The sequence below is a fragment of the Emys orbicularis genome, chromosome 3, assembly GCF_028017835.1.
Source record: "Emys orbicularis isolate rEmyOrb1 chromosome 3, rEmyOrb1.hap1, whole genome shotgun sequence".
Classification (NCBI taxonomy): domain Eukaryota; kingdom Metazoa; phylum Chordata; order Testudines; family Emydidae; genus Emys; species Emys orbicularis.
The window spans coordinates 106,397,100-106,417,143 of NC_088685.1; the positions used below are offsets into that span (position 1 = coordinate 106,397,100).

A 20,044-nucleotide genomic window follows, 5' to 3' on the forward strand; every position below is an offset into this window, starting at 1 on the left:
AAGAAGGAATTGGAAGATTATTTTTTTCCATAAAGAACAGAAAGAAAATTTCTGAGTCTGCTGTGGATGAGCTGGTGGGGGAGCTTTCTGATATTTTACTCTGAAATACTGGTGCTGTCTTTTGAAATCTTTCGGGAAAACAGGGCTGGCTGCTAGGGAGGGTTAATATAGGGCATTAGATTGCTCTCTTTAGATGCACTGATATATGAAGTGATTGTGTATGGGAGTGGGGCTTTTGTTTGCTTGTTTGTTTTTTTATTTATTTTGGTGTGGGGGAAGTGAAGGAGAGTGTAAAAATGGCAGGTCCCAAATGTTTAGTCTAATTATGATGCTGTTGTTCTGTATCATCTTAAGCCTTGTTTACTTTTTACCTGATGTTTTGGATTCTTGCTATAACTGTCACTGACTATGAAACAATAACATGTACTTTAAAGGGAAGGTACTAATCATTTCACTTTACATAAGAGAAAATGGTACAGGTACTGAAAAGGTTAAAGGAAATTAAACTGGAAAGAAAGCAGAAGGAGGAGATACTTTGAGAGGCTAGCCAAAACTGCTCAGTAATGTGGACTTTTGCTTTTCTATATACTCTGTGCTCTGCTCCCAGGAGCACTGACACTACAGAGTATTAAATATTTAGAATAACAAAATATGGTGAATGGGGTTACATTGTGCACTATTGCTTCTATGGTATTTGACACTGACTTATGGTTTAATTCTTAATTTTGCTCATAGTTAAGACTATGGCCACAGACTTGGAGTTGAGTGACATGGAATGAGACCTATTTATTTATAAGGGCCCAGTCCAATCACCATTGACATTGATGGGAGTCTTTCCATTGATTTGAATCAAACCCATAAGATGCACCATGTATTCGCAGCACTATAAACTTTTACCAGTTTAAATGTAAAATGACATGGTTATCCATTGAAGGGACCAGAGAGCATATTGCAATTGTCTCTGAACAAGACCAGGCATTCCTGATTCTGATACTCATTTCCTCTATGGCCTTATGTAAATTGCACACATCTTATGATTTGGTTTTCTGATATGAAAAATAGGGGTAATAATCCTCACATTTTTAGCAGAGTTGTTATGAGGATTAATTATTTTTTTAACTCTCTTTATTATTGATACATTGTTATAAACTTTGTAAGGCATATTATAGTTAATATATAACTATTAGGGCAAGGGAGGACATAAACTATGTAAGAAAATGTACTTTGCTTTAAATCACTACTTGAAAATTTAGAGAGACAAGGTGGATGAAGTAATATCTTTTATTGGACCAACTTCTGGTGGTGAGAGAAACAAGCTTTCGAGCTACACAGAGCTCTTTTTCACATCTGGGAAAGGTATTCAGGACAGATCTACACTTAAAACGCTGCAGCTGCACTGCTGTAGTGCTCAGTGAAGACCCTACTATGCAGAGCTTCTCCGGTCGGCATAGTTAATCCACCTCCACAAGAGGTATACTTGCTCGGGGTGTGGATTTTTCACACCCCTGAGCAACGTAGTTATGCTGATGTACATTGATAGTGTAGGCATCAGTGGTTGGCACATATCCTAATGGACCCTTCAAGGTAAAGTGGCCCATTAACAGCCCTGTAGTCACAGGACAAAAATTTGTTTCTTTTCACATTAACTTCTGTAAATTATGCTCTCATGAATATGAAAACCAATTTCCTCCTAAATAAGAGTGAGTGAAATATGAAAGTCTGAACAGAATCCTTAAAAATATAAACCATATTACATGTTTTCATGTGCCATGAAAACTATGTATCTATGTAGATTATTCATTAATAATAAAATTCACATACATAGTTCTATAATTTACTTGCGCTTTACAAACATATTCTTTACCCATAGATGTTACAGTCTTAGAGATATAAAAGTATTCTTGGTTTCTCAGAATATAAACAAATTAATGTATGGTAACAAACTATTTATTAGAGATGTTCCTTTGTTTAGAGCTTATGTTCAACACAACTAAAAAAACTACTGTATTATTTTTTGCTAGCAGGTACAGAGCCTGTGGTCTCTTTAGAAACTGTTTCTACCTCTTGTTTAAAATTATCCATCTTATGTTCTGTCCCCCAAAGTATTCCTTTTAAAGAGGCTTTGACAAGGTCTGACAAATTCTTTTATAGCTAGAGTTCCCCTGTCCATTAATCAATTTTAAGTACACTATACAATGGGTTAAAATCGGAGATGCAGAAAAGCATCAATATTTATCCAAGGCAGTTGAAGTTTCCTCACCTGACTCATGCCTTCCCAAGAAATGAGGTGCTAAGTCATCTTCTCCAAGGGAAGGCATTGCTTTTTGACACTGTTTTTTTGCGCCATCCCATAGCCATATCCTTCTGGCTTAGTGACAGTGTTAGTGGGTGGGAGTGGACCTGCAAAGTCTTATGCTTCGTGCATTTTAGGATGAGACTCCAGGCAGGAGCTCCATGAGTGCCATTTCACCAAGTGTCCCATCTATATTTCATACCACAACTTGAAATTAAAATACCTTGAACTAACTAAGAAGTCACAGATTCATTTTCTACCCAGTTCCACTCTCGGTCCTCCCTGCAAATAGGCAGTTAATACTGTGCTCACAGCAAGAGAATGAGGTGTATGAATTTACCGATCCTTACTCCATATAAGCAGATTGTTGTTTTCTCATCCTAAAATTTGGGCTACCAGAAAGCCTTCTGACCATGCCATCTGCCCTTGAATTATGGATCTCTGTATCTTACCAGTGCAGAGGGGAAGAAAGGCAGCAGAGAACACAGATATACAAGTTTTAGAAACACTGCCACAGGGTCTCACATTAAATATGTCCCTCTTTTTCTTTCAGAGGTGTGGAGAAATCTCATTTGATAGTCCTGATCAGAATGCCAAATGTGTTTGCATGCTAGGTAAGAGTCCTTCCTCTTTTGATATGAGCTTTGGTGTATGGCAGTATATGCTGTTTCATTTGGTGCTTCTTTTCTAAATTAGGCTGAACTCAGCCTATAAAGTATAATTAGCTGGGGCGAAACTGGTATGAATTACAACGGGATGCTCTTATATACCAAATTCATTATAATCAGCTGGTTTACACATGTTTCTTCTGTTTCATTTGTATTGTATTGTTGACTAAGTGATTTCTGACAACTGGTTATGAAAATTATTTGCAGATCCTTTCAAATTCCTGTTTTACTGGAGGGACATTTTTGACTGGTTTGTAACTAAGCAGGCTAGAGTACTTCTGTGAAAAATGTTAACACACTTTGGGCTAAACTGTGCTTTGTTATACTGCCATAAATCCAGAGTAACTCCTTTGAAGTCAATGGAATTATTCTGGATTTATATTGGTTTAACTGAGAGCAGAAGCTGGATCTTCAATTTAATAAACCACATATCAGAGGAGAGATAATTAAGCTCATTGTAATATTGATTGAAAAGCCCTTGCTTATCAAAGCATCCTCAGGATTTCCAAATCTGCCAGAAGTGTATAGAATACACAGTTCATGTTATAATTTTGATGCATGGCATTGACATTCAAACATTAATATTATAGGGTCAGATTCTGATACCCTTATGATGAGTAGAAAACCTTTCTCCTGTAGTAGTACCATTGACTTACTCATCATAAGAGTACTAACATCTGACCCATAATTATGTGTTCATATTTCAAGAAAACTTGAAGAGTTTGTTGGAGGGGAGGAAAATGTTATTTCAAGAGTTTCCCTTAATTTTTCCTTTTTAAAAAAATCTAAAATAGGTGGGAGTTGATTTTAAACCTCCTGAGAACTTTCACTACTATAGCAACCATTCCAGTATGGCAGCAAATGTTCCACAATATAGACAGGAGAAAATAATTTATTTTACATGTAGCCTGTATATTCTCAATTGTGAACTTTTTACTTACTAAAAAAGAGTATAATTCTAGTGGTGCCCATCAAGACAACTGAAATTATGGCTGTGTAGATTCATGAATTTTAAGGCCAGAAGGGACCACTGTGATCATCTATCTGCTCTCCTGCATAACAGAGCATAGAACTTTCCCAAAATAATGCCTGTTTGACTAGAACATAACTGCATTTCAGTTATACACAAGTTCAGAATTCCTCCTGAAAAAATGAAACCTGTTGTACAAGGTCTAAACCTATAATCAAATTTGCTTTTTAACAGCATTGATTGAAAATGTGTAGTATAAAGTGGCACTTCTATATGTTTAGAATTTTTTTATAAAATGCATTCATACATTTAAAAATTATACAGTGCATACACAAGTACCTAAATATGGGACCAGATGTTTAGCTGAAATTATGTTGATTTACTGAGGATCTTGCCCATTATTTGTAAAATTCTGAAATTGCAAAACTATATTCTCTGGAAACAAAACAGGAATATACTGCTATGTGTCAATGTGTTCTGTAGTTGTTTGTTATATTAGCTTTTTTGATTTGCAATGCTATATCTGAAAAATAAATAGCATTATTATTACAAAGAAAAATCATACAATAATATTTACGTAAGGGGAAAAAATACCTAAAAACAGTCTTTGCTCAGAGAAAATATGAAATAAATGGGTCATTTCCTTGAGTAAGGACTGCAGGATTGAGCCCTAAATTCTTATGACTATCCTGCCAGGGCTGAAATAAAGTGAGCCTTACCCTCCTATTCCTTTAACACGATGGGGAACAAATGAAGAGCATGCACACAAAGCAGTTTTTAAAGGAAAATTGCAATACAGCATGAAAGCTATTCTAATTGTTACATCTAGTTATAAATATGGAAGCATAAATCATGATCGGGGATTTTTTAAAGGCCCTTAAATTTTATAAAAAGAAGAATGAATAATACACTTCCATTTTTGGTAGTAGGATAATATAGGTTAGTTCACAGGGAATGCAGCTACAGTTTGAAAGCATTTAGGAGAAGGAGACTGGAAGAGTTTGGAGTTAACTCTATTTGCTACACAAGTGTTTTCACTAACATACTTGTGATATCTTTTTAGAAATATTTTGGAAGTCTCCTGCTTTCCCATACAACTGAAGGGCAGCTACCTTCCCTGTGACCTAATTGACACCATCAGACTGTGTCTACTGGTATAAAGTACAGTATCAGTAAAAATGCCATCTCCATTCAGTTATTGTATAAAAATGGGAAGTGTGGGATATATTTTTTTTAATTAGTTCTGAACATACTGCTAAGATCTGGATAAAGAGAAAGTATGTGTGCGCATATGCACAAGAGAGAAAGAAAGAGCAAGTTCATACTAGTGCTGTCTGGTAGATGCAATCAAAACTGTGCTTTTGGAGTAGATGGATACAGGTCCTAACTGATTATCTAACTCTGTGAAGTCCTGAGTAATCATAGTGTGCAGTACTGTGGCAACCATGAAGTCCTAGGTAGCCATGGAGGGTTTTGTTTGTTTTTTGTTTTTAAAACACAGTAAGGCCAAATCTTGCAAAGACTTATGCACACTGTGTATAGTTGGACTGCTCATGGGGCATAAAGTTAAGCTCATGTGTAAGCCTTTGCAAGATCAGAGTCTAAATGGACTATATGGTTAGCTATTAAAGGCATTATCCCACATTCCTTATGCACTCCCATTGACTTCAGTGGGAATTTTGGGTACACAAGGAATACAGGATCAGGCCCCTAAAGCTTTAAAGAAAAATACCAATAAGGCCTGTAGGATGCTCTGCAACTTTTGACCAGTGTAGAAGTATTTGATTAGCTGCGTGTTTCTACTTTCCACCCCACTTCAAAGCAAAGTGGGCATATTTGCTTAACTATTTTTAATGTTTATTTTTCCTTTAAGGATGGAAAAATTATTTACATGGACCCAAAGGAATCAAACATCTCAATAATTCATAAATTTTAAAGGGGGGAAAGTGTGTGTGTGTTGCTTATGTAAGTAAAAGCCTATCATATGCAGCTCTGCCAATACCCCAGTCTTGGCTTGTGAAACACTTTCTATTTCAATAATGGGCTGAAACTGCCAACTGTGTTCAAACGTGTGGTGGCTTTTCTGCTGTGGGCAAAGAGCCACTGAGGACATAGCTGAATCCATGAAATTCATTTCATATAAGGCCAAATACTGATTTTTTGAACATGGGTATCCACAGGTAATAAATAGGAGAAGCATGCCACTGAAACAACACCCTTCCTTTGAGGAGCCAGGCACCCCTCTGTGGTGGAATGAAGGGAGGGAGTGTGTGGCCCTAAAGCAACAACTTTATGTTTAGTAGTTTGCTAGGGAAAGTTTTCTTCCTTTTGGGGCTGCTCTTTTCTTGGATGAATTCTAAGTGGCTATTTGTGAGGATACTGCTGTTATTACAAGTAAGTATTCCTCAGACTATGTCTGCAAGGACCAAGTCTACAGAAAATGAGGAAAAACTCATTATTCCAGCTTGGGCTGAATTTATAACACTGGGGGGGGGGGGGGGAAAGCACATAAGCACTTTTCATGGGCTAGCCATTAGGCTTGTGTTTGACTCTAACTTTAACTCCAGCACCAGACTATTTTAGCAAGAGGAATTCACCTCTTCTGGAAAAATCTCTAGCTGACCTTCCCCAGCCTGTAAGTGACAGACAGTTAACAAGCAGAAGGCAGAATCTCCTAATAAAGTCTGCCCAGTGCTTCAGTAATAGGACACAGCTCCTGGCAGCAGCAACTGTCAACACTAGCAACTTACATTAGAAAAATCTGCCCTCAGTTATGCCCCTGTTAACCGACTAATATCAACAGGGTTACATAGATATAATGGATGGAATAATTTAGCCCTGCGTACATTATGGTGGAAGTTCCTGGAGAACAGGAACAGGGGCAAATTGCTCCCTCCTTCTAAAGCTGAAGAAATATTTCAGTGTGAAACAAGCAGGTTAAAATTTATTTGTACACTGAGGATTCACTTAAAAAAAAAACGCAAAACACATCAATAAACAAACCATATCTTGCTAGTATATTATCACCTTTTAGCAAAAATGTCAGTGTTGGCATTTGAAAAATAGATAATGGACTAGAGTAGAACTCCCATACACCTGCAGAGACACTGTGTCCCAGCAACCTCTCAGAGTTACAGATCTGCATACGCAACACAACCCAGCAGGCCCAAGAGTATTTCTTTTTGAACAGGTGTATTAAAATAAAATTCAATTGAATTAAAGTGGAAAAATAGATATTGTTCTTGAAAATGTCATGTCTACCTGTCTTTGGTATTTATATTACCCTTATTACCATAGTATCTAGTGATTCACAAACTTTATTGATGCCCTTTCCAGGACATACGCTCCTTGTCCCAATCCTCCTTACCACAATAAGAAGGTTAAAGCCATTTCATAGCAAAGGCCCAACTAAAGACAAAATACAAAAAAGATCTTCAAAAGGCAAGTTTTTCTGTTTTTTAAAAAGTACAGATTTCTGCATATTCCTTTCCTTCTGACCTTTTCCATAGCCTGCTTAGGTATTTCAGTCCTTTTAGTGTCAGACATGTGCAAAAGGAATTAGCCACTGATACCATAATTGAAAATAGCAGCAGACTCTCTATAGTGAGGGTTAAATTTCCTCCATCAGTATTCATATTTGAACTAAAAGCCATAAATCTGTATGTGCAATTCCCGTTGATGGCAGTCGCTGGTGTGAATGGAGAGCAGTATCTTTGTATCTGTGTAAAGGGTATGAGAGGCCAATAGTCCTAATTCCTGTACATAATATACAGTCTAGCAGTATATTGACACTTAAGTCTGCATGGCTCTCCAAATCACCATATACCACATTTTTCATGGTGGAGCTCCCTGTTCACTTGATAACAGTTCCAATTTAGCTAGAACAGTACAGATTTTCCACATTGTGTCATAAATCCTGTTTAGTTGCCTGTAGGCTCTGAGGACTCTTGCCTGTCTAAGGTACTTATATGGCCCCCATTACTGTAGTAACTGGACCCCTTAATTTTTAAGCACTTATCCTCAGAACACCCCTGTGAAGTAGGGAAGTGCTGTTGTCCCCATCTTACAGATAGGGAACTGAGCCACAGTGGGTGGCATTCACAAGGAGAACTCAAATCCCCCTGTTAGCTGTCATCTAACCCTATAGGCATCTAAGGGTATGTCTACACCCGGATCGGCAGGTAGCGATCTATCGGGGATCGATTTATCGCGTGTAGTGTAGACGTGATAAATCGATCCCTGATCGCTCTCCCGTCGACTGCTGAACTCCACCAGTGCGAGGGGTGGAAGCAAAGTCGACGGGGGAGCCGCGACCGTTGATCCCGCGCCGCGAGGACGTGAAGTAATTTTAATTCGATCTAAGATACGTCGACTTCAGCTACACTATTCTCGTAGCTGAAGTTGCGTATCTTAGATCGATTCCCCCCCTCCCAGTGTAGACCAGGCCTAAGTTTCCACTCTTAAAGTCCCCTGGCCTCTTAAATTTCTGCCAGTAGGCATGTGCACAGCCACATCAGTCCTGACACCACTGAGCAGCTCGATGCCTTACTCACACTTAAGCCCCAGCAGGATTCACAAAATAGATGTTCCCCTGCCTATCTTAACTGTGAGGCCTGAACCAGTAGTTGCACTCAGAGGTCACTTTAGAGCACATCTACTGCATCAGTGCCTGGGCAAACCACAGTGGGATGAGGAGGTTGGGATAGTACCTACTTTCCCAGTGCTGTAACTAGTGGTTAGCACACTAACCCAGAATGTTTAAGACCTAAGTTCAAATCCCCACTATTCCTAATGTGGAGCAGGGGTTTGAATCCTGATCTCTCACCTTCCAAGTGGGCTATAGGGTATCCTGGAGTGGGTATCTCTCCTGATGAAGCTGTTCCACATTGTATAAAACGCTTACACGGTCATTGGGTGAGAGAAAGATTTACTCTATAGCCCAGCAGTAAGGGCACTCACCCAGGAGGTGAGAGACCCAAGTTTAAGACCTTGCTCCATTGACTATTAAGAAGCCTTGCCCCCACAATACCCCCTTAGCCTAGTGGTTAAGATACTTAGCAACAGGTTGGAGGCATGGGTTTAAATCCTTTCTCCAGAGCAGGCAGTATGAGGATTTGAACTTGGGTCTCTCACATCCTGCATGAGTGCTCTGACCACTGGACTATAGAGTATAAAAGAGTTGCCTTCTTCGTGGTTTCTCTTGAAAAAGGACTGACCTGGCTTAGGTTCCTAACTCCAGGTAAGAGTTGACAGCTGTGAATCCCAAGTAGAGCAAGGTACTTAACTCCCTTTGTGGGGCAGGGATTTGACCTCACCCCTCTCTTCAGCATTTCCTACTAGTGAGCTTAGGCAACTACCTGCCAAGTGTTGTGGCTGCAATTAATCCCTTTTTAGGTGCCAGATTCTGCCCGTGCATTGTACAGGGAGCTTGGGCACCTAACTCAGGGTTGTGAATGTCACTTGGTGGCAGGGCACCTAAAAATTAGGCACTGCAATGCTCAGTCTAAATCCCACTTGTGAATCCTACCGGAAGAGACAGGCTCAGACTTTTAAAGGTATTTAAACTCCAGTGGGAGTTCTATGCCAAAATATCTTTGAAAATCTGGCCCCGAGGGACTTGCCCAAAGTCATACAAGACATTTGTGGCAGAGCAGGGGATTGAATTGTTTTCTTGAGTCTCAGGCTAGTGCCCTAACCATTGGACCATCCTTCCTTTCGTAGGGGTCATCTCACACTGCTGTCCAGGCCACTTCTCAGCACTACCTTGCAGTTCTCATAGACTCCCTGCTCTGTATGTCTTACTGCAGCATATAGAGAACAGTAGGGGAAACAAACTATTGATCCACACCGTAAGTATCAGACCACTTCAGATGGGGGGGGGGGGTCTCAAGGAGGAAAGAGCAGAGATTACATGGCGGAGAGGTTGTAGGGAGAAGCAGGGGGAGGAAAAGGAGTGCACATGTTGGGGTGAAAAAAAGGGGTGGATAAGGAGATTTTGCAGGCCTGAGATGGAACTTCAGGGATGGAAAAAGGAGAAGAGTGGAAAAGTCAGGGAGACAGAAAATGAGTATCATTAGACTGGTGGAGGGAGAGATGAGGGGATTCAGGGGCTGGAGGTTGGAGAAGTGGTGATTTTCAGGACTTTGGGATGGAGAGGAAAAGGGGTCAAATGCAGTTTGAAATCCTCAGAGAGGAGCCTGTCATTTACCCCCAATAGATACTGCAGAGACAGTAGGCCCCTGAAAAAACTAGTGGGGTTAGCCACCAGCCAGACCTCCCTACAAGAAGATGACAGGCAGGGAGCTAGAGTCTATTGACAGAAGGGAGTGGATGGGGACTACTAAATGATTGCTGTGATGATGGGCAAACCTGTTGCTGTGGCTACCAGCACAACCACATTTCTCTGTAAGATTGCTCTCAGAATCAGGCTCAAGTAACATGGGGGGGGGGCAGTTACAGTATTGAACTCACCAACACACATGGGAGAAATAATACCAACAATTTCATTGTAATATTTTATAACATTCATTTAATATTCCAAGTATATTTTAAAACAAGGTGGTTATTTTTAACCCTTTTAAAAAAAAAAATTGGTGTGTGGTTTTAAGGTTTAATCCAAAGCCCAGTGAGAGTGTTTCAATTTACTTCAGTGGCTTTAGATGAGGACCATAACACTCAGGAGAGTTGCCACATTACCAGCCCTAAACACTAATCTCCTCTATCCATAAGGAGCCTGGCTAGCTCAGTTGGTAGAGCATCAGACTTTTAATCTGAGGGTCCAGGGGTCAAGTCCCTGGTCAGGTGATGAACTATTCAACAATATCTTGATTTAGTTGGGGATTGGTCCTGCTTTGAGCAACAGGTTGGACTAGATGACCTCCTGAGGTTCCTTCCAACCCTGATATTCTATGAGACACAGCATGGCAAGGGCAATACACACTTCCCCCATGCTAATCCCATGTATCTCTACCCTGAACTGGAAGGACCAAATGTAGGGGTGAAAAGGTGAGTTCATTTTTTCAGTCTCTTCCAATCATTGGTCTATTTGCTTAAGCGACTGATAAGGTTGACAACAGTGGTTTAGGCCTGTTCCAAAACCCTTTGAAGTCAGTGGTAGTTTTTCCATTGGCTTCAATAGGTATTGGATCAGGACCTGTGTAATGTGAATACCAGTCCACAGAAAATGTACTGAGAACCCCAAAATCATTTCACATAGGCTTACAAACAGCCATTGGCTAACTCACAAGTATATATTAAATTATAATATTATTGATTTCAAAATAGTGTGTGTGAGAAAAAACAGTGGAGAGGAAATTATTTATGCCAAATATGTCACTGTACAGAATGGATAGGTAATGCTGGAATCTGGAAGTGCGCACAAAATAAAATTGATTAATGTAAAATATACTATAAAATAATAAAGGTAACTCAATTTTTAAAAAGCTCATAAAAGCTAGTTTGTTTCTTGCTTTGAGTTAATTAGGTTTTGAGTCAAGAGGTCTCTTGAATAAGGACTGCTGGATTGGACAAGAGGTTTTCTTGAATAAGCACTGCTATATATCTAACTGTAATAAGTAAAAAACAGTTCTTAAAAGTTCAGACTTACAGCTCAAAAATAAAAAATCTTTTAGGAAAATTATAAAGGATCTGAAACTTTCAAAAATCTATTCAAGAAATCCCATCCTCCAAATTTCTTTGTCTAATACTTGACATATGGTTTGTAACTTTGAGTAGATAAATTCTTTATACAATACAATGTACAGCATGCAACTCCCTGTACTCTGATTGGCTAATAGCCGTCAGCCAATCAGAACACAGGACTTTTCTTAACTATGGTGATTATACAAATCTTGCACTCTGACTGGCTATAGTGAACGCCACGTACAGAGTTGCTTAACAAATATAGCCACCTTTGCTTCTGACCCCTCCTCAATCCATATTTAATATCTGTGGTTAGGTGGAATGACAGTTTAAATAAACTTTGCATGTAAGAGGAAAATATGCCTTCCTTAAAGAACAAGGGGATCTACTGAGAGGGCTGAACTTAAATGAGGTAATGGGGAAGGGGATGGTCAAATATTAAAGCAATCATGTTTGTTTTGGACATATGAATCAGGCCAGATCCTCACCTGGCATAAACTGTCATAGCTTCACTGATTTTAGTGGAACCAATATACACCAGCTGAGAATCTGGCCTCGGGAGTTTTAAGGGCAGTAGTCAAAGTAGAGGGACTTATAGTAACCAAGTGAAATGTAAGGTTACCGGAAAGAGAACACATTTTTCTGTAACAACTTGAGGGTGCACATTGTTCAGTTGATGATAACCATATCCTGGATCCCGTATGTACTTATAACTTACAGTCAGGAAGCACCGTTGGATCACCATTAAATTTAATGATTTTGTTGAATAGTTATTTTTGTTACACACATCTAGGAAATTAGTATCAAGCATTAAGGCCTGATCCTGCACCTCTGAAGCCATTGTGTAAGTTTTGTTATCCTCTTCAGTGATGGCAGAATCAAGCCCTTAGACTGAAAAGTCTCACTGTCACTGCTATAAATACCTTTGCATTCCTCTACTCAGCTGCTGTTTTTTAAATTCCAGTATAATTATTCGTCCTATAGCATCAATGTACTGGGAGCCCCTTTTTCTTATTACTAATGGCAGAGGAACACCCCTACCATACAGGCGGTGCTACGTCAGGGCACTTGCCCTTTCTTCACTGATACCAGTAAGTCTTAAGTTACCCAAAAGACCTGAACATTGAAACAAAATCAGGCCCAACAATGTAATTCAGATATAGACCATTTTTCAGACATAAAATAATTGTTATTCTAAAATACTATCTGATATTATGCAATTCAATGTGTGAAAAGTTTTGGAGATAATGAGGATCCCTAGGAATAAATAATTAATGCTCAAAACACTCTTGTTTACTTTCATACTAAATAATAATTATCCTCTTGACACTGTGGGGAGTTCCCACAAGACTTCTTTCAGCACAGAATCACTGTTACAGTGCATGATACAATGAATGTTTCAGTAACTTTCAAAGAATGCATAGGCTATAAAGTCATTGATCTCTTTGTTGAAGCAGTATTGTTGGCCTAAGGGCATACTGCGCTCCATGCCTGAGCTATATACACAAATATTATAAAGCCAGCTTTAGGCTGATCCATCAACATACCCTCCTCTTCTTCTCTGACAGTTTTCTGTGGGCCTGACGTCCCAAAATAGAGCAACACTCGACAAGAAGGGTCTCAAAGTCTTATACTAAGATTTGCACTTCACTGTAAATTATGCATTTTATAGACTGTACTCTTCCCGGCAAAGGTGATGTGAAAGGAGGAAGAGAGACACTAGAAATTCTCTTTCAGTTCCATAACACTGAGGTTTGGAACTGTGGACTCCTTCCTCTGCTTTCAAGGAACCCAAAGGGGCAGTGGGAGGCTAGTTTTCTGTACCCGCCCCCTTCTGACACATTAGGGTCTGGGTGTTTTGCAGCACTGCTTTGTTAGTTTCATGATATTGGAATTCATCTGGAGTATTCACACTCAGGGTATCAATATATAATCTAGTACCAATGTTTTCTCCAAATGGTATCCAGGGTTGGGTGCAGAGATGCTGGACAGTGAAGCTATATCCACCTACATTTGCAGTGAACTCGGCCCAATGTGTCTTTTTTTTTTTGGCATCCTTTCGGATAAAAGGTGCTATATAAAACATTAATATTTGTAATTAACATGTTAATCCTGATGAATTGAACCATATATAGGATGACCATATGTCCCATTTTGGCCAGGACAGTCCCTTTTTTAAGCCCTGTCCTGACTTTTTTGGTAAAACTGGGCATTTGTCCCATTTGATCTTACCAACTGATGATCGGTTGGCAAGAACAGATGGGACAAATGCCCAGTTTAGCAGAAAAAAAAGTGGCATGCGACCCCTAGCGGGGCACAAAGGAACATGGGGGAGGAGGGTCTTGGGTGAGTGGCATGGGCTAGGCCAGCCCCGCACTGGCAGTGTGGGGATGATCCGAGCAGCTCGAGCTGGCTCCACGTGGGCCCAGAGGGGTGAGCAGTGTGGGCTGGCCCCATGCAGGTGGGGGGTGAGTGGCTCAGGCCAGCCCCACCTGGAGGGAGTGTTCGGTCCAGGGGCTGACGCCAGCCCGTATGGGGAGGTAGAGGCACCTCGGGCTAGCCCCAGGCAGTGTCCAGTTTTCCCTGTTAGGAAATATGGTCACCCTAACCATATAAGAGTACAGCATATCCTCATTTTTTACACATTTAAATCCTGGTACATAGAGGTAAGAATATATTTCATGGAAAGAAGACCTCACCTTGTTCATTAACCCATTCAGTGCCTTCATACAATCATTTGCGTTAAGGATGATAAGAAATCATAAATTTTGAATGTTTTGGTATCTGGGATAAATTCAAATCCTCATCATTATTTCAATGCAGATTTTAGTGCTTAATCTATTTTATTTTAAATATTTTTTAAACTGGTATTGGATGATAATGGCATTTACATTGAAATAACTTCCTTGGAACTACAGTATTGTGATCTCAATGGTGCTTAATCCATGATTATTATTTGCATGATAGAGCATTACAGCTCTATCTTTTCTGTCGTTTTTTTATGCTGTTTGGGACCTCTAATCCATGGATCATTGATATGATAGACCATTAAGGTCTATAATGTCAATTCATACTTAAGGATCTATGCAATATAAACATGACCGATTTCCTCTGTAACTCTTATAGTTGATTGTGACAATGGGATTTTATGTATTTAAACAACAAACCACATTTGATTGGCAGCAAAAGAGATTTAGGTTAGAGATTAGGAAATACTTTCTAACTATGAGGATAGTTAAGTTCTGGAATGGGCTTTCAAGAGAGGTTGTGAAATCCCCATCACTGGATGTTTTAAGAACAGGTTGGACAAACACCTGTCAGGGATGCTCTAGGTTTTCTTTGTCCTGCTTCAGCACCTGCAGCTGGACTTGATGACATCTCGAGGTCCCTTCCAGCCTTACATTTCTATGATGCTATTATCTGTTAGTATAGACCACATGCAGATAATAGGCTTCAATCTGAATGGGAATTTAGACCGGGGACATGTTCAGTAGTAACTCTTTAATTGTGAATATTTCAGCCTTTATCATTTCTGTTACATTTGGGAAAAAGCGCAAAACATTTTTCATAGGTCTGCCCCAAAATGCTAAGGTTGGCGTGTATATTTATATAGATATAGATATATGCATATTTTGGCATTCTGTATTTTAGACATTTCACCCATTCAAAGTCTTCTAAAAGATCAGCATAAGGGAAAGCAGATTTTTTGCCTTATCTGATATACAGGTCCAAATAGTCAGAATAAAGAAGTTGTTGTCTTTGGACACATTCTGCCAGGCTATAATATCTAATATAACATTTGATGAATGCTTATTTAAATTAGTAATTAGGAGAGATCAGTACAGTAAATAGAATCCCTTAGGGGAGAGGGAGGGTTTTAAAATGCAAATAGAGGTATCAGAGTTTTTAGTTCATTTTTTCTTTTTTTAGTGTTTCCTTTGTCTAGAGACGATTAAACACATCCTGTTGGAGAAGCTGTTTGATGTTTATCTTCTCTCTGTGGGTTTGGACACAAGCCTCATGTTACTAAAGACAAAAGCGGTCCTGTTTTGATTGGCATAAAATGAAAAAAGAAGGGCTAAGTGGCACAATGGTGGGATGTGTACTCTGTTAAACCCCTTGACAAAGAACGTTCTATTGAGTTCCCATGCCCACCAGTTTGTCACTTTTAGTTTCAATGCCATGCTCAGAGTGTAGGCAGCTTGGAATCACGGGGTCTTCCAATATAGTATTGGACCAGCATATTGTTTATAAAGGGCAAGATTGTTTCCTGCATCAGAACTCAGTGCAGGAGAGAAATGGGTGTGTCAGGGAGGCAAGAGCACAAGTAATGGGGAACACACACGAAGACTGCACATTCAATGCAATGCAGAGATCTCTATGGTGATTCTTTGCAACTGACTGACTAGAGGGGGGATATGCTGATAACATAGTGAGTAAGTCCATGAACTGTGCAGATCCACATCACCATAGTCATATAAGAGGTAAGCAGGAGGACACTTCCGCTACTCTCCCATGCCAAACAGTAGGTGCACATTGCCTGAACCTTGATGTGAGTCTAGGGATGCAGAACCCACCCACACATTCCCTCTTAATTTCCATGAGCATTGTCCCTGGAGCTTTGTTTTCAGGATCAGTATTGAATCATTTATTATTTGCAGTGGTTTAATTGTGAAATTCCTAGGCAGGGGAGGTAACATGGGGAAGCCACACAAAGGTGTGGAAGCTGCAGACAGACATCAACAGTGTGTCTTATTATATTTTACAGATGATAATGCAGACCACAAAAAATATGTACAGAAAGGAAAAATTCATTCCTTGACTGGGAACATTATGAATGTTTAGAGCCAAGGACCAGATAGTTTAGAGGAAGAGAAATTCCATTGCTTCTGCCTACCAATAAATCATGGCTACTACGAATAGCTACCCAGTAATCTGCAGGAAATTGCACAGACTATAAAGTTATTAGGTATCACCAAGCAATTACCTACGAAACAAAGACTAATTGTTAGATGTGAGCTCACATCACAAACTATGAATTTTGAACCTATCCTCACAACAAAGTTTGGAAGTGTTTGAATCTGGGGGGTTTGTTTAGCCCATGGTACCATAAAGAGAAGGAGCAGTTCCAAAAATGTAGATCAGTTTTCCTTCAGATTCTGTGGGTCTTTGGTTGTGAGGTTTGGGTAGATGGAAGGCTTGGTCCAGGGGCTTGATCACTAGCCTACAAATTGGGAGACCTGGATTTGATTCCTTGCTTCCCCCACCAGATTTCTCTGTGACTGTGGACAAATTGTTTTGTCTGTTTGCACTTCAGCTCCCCAGCTGTAAAGTGGAGCTAATAGCCCTTCCCTCTCTCATAGTGTTGTGGGGATAAACACATTAAAGATTGTAAGATGCTCAGATACTACAGTGATGGAGGCCATATAAGAACCTAAGAGAGAGACTTCTCTTCCATCTCTATTAACTGCAGGACACTTCTGCTGTGTAGAAAGGTTTTATCACATTGCCAGAAGGGCCTTGCAAAACAGGTGTTTTTCTGTGAAGTGCTGAGGGATTTTGGTGTTGTAAAAGAGTACAGGGCAGATACAAATTAGTGCGCCTGCCTTCCAGTTGCTACTGCCTGGAGAAGTGGCATAAGCTCTTATTGGAGAAGAAAGCAAAAAAAGCAAGAGCTGTTCTTGAAAGTTTGAAGTTAGTTTGAGCTCCCAAAGCAGCAAGCACTTCAATATATGGCCAAATCCAATCTTCAAATAGTAAATACCGCCACCCCCCCTTTTGTGTGTGCGTGTGAGAAAGCATCTCTACATCGTGTGTAGTTAACCACAGCAATTTTCTGTACATACTTATACACATCTAATTGTAGAAGAAGGGGAAAAAAGTAAATTCAGGCTAGGGTTGGGCATGAGGTTCTATGGGACAGTAGAAATTTGAGTTATCTGATGGAGTGGACACCTTTTGGAGTTATGATGAGCTGGAGATCAGCAACACCCTCCTCTGGTAGATGGCACAAAATTGAATAAAATCCAATTCAATCCATCAGAAGAACAACACATATTTAATAAGGTACTATCTGCTTCCTTTGACCCACCAACCACTCACAAGGTGAGAGCAGCAAATGTTTCATAGATTCACAGAGTTTAAGGCAAAAAGGGGCAATCTACTCTGATCTCCTGTATATCACAGGCCATTAAATTTCACAGTTACCCCTGTATTGAACCCAATAACTTGAGTTTGGCTAAAGCATTTTTTTCAGAAAGACATCCTATCATGATGTATAGACATCAAAGATGGAGAATCCACCCCTTTCCTTGGTAATTTGTTCCAATGGTTAATCACCCTCATTGTTCAATTTTTTTGCATAATGTCTCATTTGAATTTGTCTGGCTTGATCTCCCCCCATCCATTGTTTCTTGTTATGCCTTTTTCTGCTAAACTAAAAAGCCCTTTAGTACCTGGTATTTTTTCCCTGTGAAGGTACATATACAATGTAATCAAGTCACCTCTCAATCTTCTTTCTTGTAAACTAAACAGATTGAGCTTCTTCAGTCTCTTGCTGTAAGGCATTTTCTCCAGCCCTTGAATCATTTTTGTGGTGCTCTTCTGTATCCTTTTGTTTTTCAATATCCTTTTTTAAAATGGACACCAGAATTGTACGCAGTTTTCCAGTATCTTCTCAAGTGCCATATACTGAGGTAAAATCACCTCATTACTCCCCTGCTTATACATCAAAGGATCACATTAGCCCTTTTTGTCACAGCATCATACTGGGAGTTCATGTTTAATTGTCTGTCCACTATGACCGCGTCACGGATACACTGGATCTGCTCTATGCCCCAGCTTTTAAACAGTCATAGGGAGATAATCCTTCAGTATGTCAGAACCCCAAGGAGTCCCACTTTTCCACAAGGGAAGGCCCCATGGCCTCAACACTTCTAAGACTAAGCCTCCAGTTCCAGCACTCCTGTTTCACTCTGTGAGGTGCACCCAGCAACCCAACTTAGCTACACCCCTGCTCATAAACTCTTCCTCTCTTCAGGGATCAGTGCATCCAGCAAGTATCTCCCTTATCAGTCCTTGAAGCATGGTAATGCAGAAGGGAAGTCTCCTGCTTGGAACCCCTGCAGGAGTGGGCTTGAGACACACGGTGCCTGACACCCACCACCCCCTCTCCCTGGGTGCTGTGGGGCCAGGTTTCTCAGGATGATTCCTGTGGAAGCCCGTACTTTTGCAGGGGTATACACATGATGAGCTGGCTCCCAAGAGTGTTCTTGGGCCTATAACCCTCCCAATTGATCAGATAGTACAGGGTACTTCTATGCATTTGGGAGATGGCATATGCCAGCTTGGGAACTGATTGTCAAGGAAAGGTTTCAGGAGGGAGATCTGGGTGGATCTTCCAGGACTGAGGGAGCTGTCATTCAAATGCAACCGAACTGATCTGCTGAGTAATAGTGAAAGGGTCTCCACACTGATTATCTAATTTGTGAACAGGTCAACTGGTTCTGTGTAGGTGTTTTGGGGTCAGCCACACTTTCTGGCCTACCTTCAGAGGCAAGATGTCTTGGTCCTGTTTGTCAGCATGGTGTTTGTATGCTGTCTTGGCTGCTTCCAGGTGCTCTTTTAGTTTGGCTTGGGTTTCATGAATGGTCAGAGGCAGCAGGAACTTTTATGGACGAGGAAAGGAAGGGTGGAAATGAGGATGAAAACCATAGTTGGAGTGGGAGGGACTGGTTCAGTTTGACACGTGATTTGCATTGCAAATTCAGCAAATGGAATAACACCACCCAGTTGTTTTGACAGTGGTTTAGGAAGTAGTTCAAGTATTGCTCGAGCACCTGGTTGAACCTTTCTGACTGACCATCCATCTAAGGGTGATGTGCAGTTGATGCATGGGGCTGGACATCTAGGAGATGAAACATCTCCTTCCAGAACCTAGATAAGAATTGGGAGACACGGTCTGTCTTAAAATGGTTGGGGAGGTCATGAAGGTGGAAGATGTGGAACTAGAAGATTTGCAGTAGTTTCCACAGTCAGGAGACATGTGCATGGTACAAAATGGGCCATTTTGTTGACTTGGTCCACTACAATCAGTTTGGTGTTGTGGCCTTTAGATTAAGGTAGTTCCCCTATATAATCAAAAGTTATGCATGACCATGTCCGGGAAAAGATCTCCAATGGCATCAGGCATCTTTTAGTTCTTTGTAGAGGCTGAGCCAAAACTGATGGAGAAGTATGGCATCATTCCATACCACTATGGCCAAATGTCTGAACTGGGCAAAATAGGAAGCTGAAGCTTTCCTAAAGCCCTCTCTGCTGTGCAAGTTTTGTGAGGGTCATCGAAAATAGTGGCAATCATTTGGGAGAATAAGTCCCAGTTGGACAATACCAGGTGATTCTGTTCTAAAAAGGGAGAGGCCCCTGCCAGGGCCTCCCTGGTAAGCAGAGTCAGTACTAGCCCCACCTTGATCT

The 20,044-nt window shown here is 40.4% G+C and overlaps 1 non-coding gene across 1 annotated transcript; it reads left to right on the forward strand.

The window, feature by feature from the left end:
* Nucleotides 1-10,662: 10,662 nt before the first annotated feature.
* On the forward strand, nt 10,663-10,735 carry TRNAK-UUU (transfer RNA lysine (anticodon UUU)). The gene has a single exon. It is a non-coding gene; the product is annotated as a tRNA-Lys (tRNA).
* Nucleotides 10,736-20,044: the final 9,309 nt, after the last annotated feature.